Genomic DNA, 1,742 nt, shown 5'->3' on the forward strand with positions numbered 1-1,742 from the left:
TATTTATATGATTTATATTTTATACTTGAAGTAACCTAACCTCAAAATACACGCATTAAAGAGGCGCGCGAAGTATTCAAATCATGAGAATCGCAAACCCAGCATCGAAATCTGGAAATATTAAAATCCCAATCTCTTAATTTTATTTCAAAGCACATAGAGATATAAATAGAACCGCCGAAGTCTTCCGACCGGCAATCGTGCACCTTCGAGTTTTCAAATTCAGAAGAGGAGAAATGGGTTGCGCGCGCAACCCAGGCATTTATATCGTCTCCTACCATATTCACACGGACATAATTTTTAGTATAGTCTTTAGAAAATTTCAGAATCCTCTTTTTTAAAATGTAAAAAAATAATTCCAATCTTTCTAATATTTGACATTATGGTCCTGCTTAAATTTAATATAGTGAATTTTAAATATCACATTTTCTTTTACAAGTTTTGTAGAACTTATATTAATTTTCCAAAGTGAATTTTTCATAGATTATATATTAATAAATACTATACTACTTTTAATATACATACCCGATTTCCCTAAATCGTAAAATATTATACTAATCTGTAATATCGGTTTTAAGGTATTTTGTCACTAAATTTCTATTGGTGTAATTATCCAATCTATGTTTTAAACAAAAATATATAGATTAATCCCCTTTCCAGTAAAATCAATTTTAATTTTAAATATTTAAGAGCACGCACCTTCGACTTCTTTCCATTTTTATTGTCTGAAGTCCTCTTGTTTCGTTCGTATAGTGACTGAAGGAAATGTACTACAATACGTTTCTCTTTTTAGTACTCACATTGTTTCTTGACGTGAATAAGTTTACTGCGTATAATAAATTTTATCAGAAACAAAAACAGGTGTAAAACTTTGCCGCAGCAATGTATTAAAAATTATCAAACTCACGACTTCAGTAATGATTGAGATTTTTTTTTAATTAATTTTATTTTATTAATAATTTTCTACCTACGCTATAGTTAACAAAAATCAAGTAATCAAGGCAAAAAGAAATATTAATAGAACATAAATTAAATTAATTTAAATTTAAGTTAAGTAAGTTAAACTTAATTAGAGTTTATTGAAACCAAATTAATCTAATTAATTGAATACAAAATAAAATAAAAATTGAATATTACCAAAACTTTGTATATTTTTGAAACCTCATATTTTAAATAATATAAAATCCTAATAGGATAACTGCAAAGTTTTAATGATGCGGAAAGAAATTAGAAAAATATTTTTATCACGCATACACATTTTGAAAATAAATAGTTTTATTGCATATTACATTTTAACGAAAAAATGCACAGACTTTCAATGCAACTAATTTAAAAATAATCAAACTTACAACTTTCGGCAGAGATTGGGAAAGTTTTGAAAACAAGTTCATAAACTTTTTATATTTTTCAAACCTTGAAAATTGCATATTATAAAAATAATAGAAAAATTACTGAAGCTTTTTAATGACATCTGGAAAAACTTGGAAAGAATTTTAAGCACGCATATATTTTTGAGGTATAAATAGTTTTAAAGCATACTAAATTTTATCGAAAATATGGACAGTACCCCGCAGCTCAAATTCACGACTTCAGCAGAGACTTGGAACTATTTCAACGCATATTCATAAACTTTTAATACTTTTAAAACTTTGTATATAGGAAAAAATGGAAATAATAGAAGCATTCCGGAGACTTTTTAATGACGCCGGAAGAGACTCAGAATTTTAAGTACACAGGCATTT

General features: G+C 26.9%; 1 protein-coding gene across 2 annotated transcripts in view; it reads right to left on the reverse strand.

Annotated features, from left to right (window-relative positions):
* The window catches only part of LOC117170175, a 20,694-nt gene extending 19,947 nt beyond the window's left edge, over positions 1–747 (reverse strand). Inside the window, exon 1 of one of the 2 annotated variants that reach the window (XR_004466733.1) lies at positions 700–747. The gene's annotated coding sequence lies outside the window, so the exon portion shown is untranslated. The remainder of the gene's footprint in view (positions 1–699) is intronic. The other variant, XM_033356753.1, reaches the window with a different exon arrangement.
* Between the last annotated feature and the right edge of the window lie 995 nt (positions 748–1,742).

The sequence above is a fragment of the Belonocnema kinseyi genome, chromosome 3 (genome assembly GCF_010883055.1).
Source record: "Belonocnema kinseyi isolate 2016_QV_RU_SX_M_011 chromosome 3, B_treatae_v1, whole genome shotgun sequence".
NCBI lineage: Eukaryota > Metazoa > Arthropoda > Insecta > Hymenoptera > Cynipidae > Belonocnema > Belonocnema kinseyi.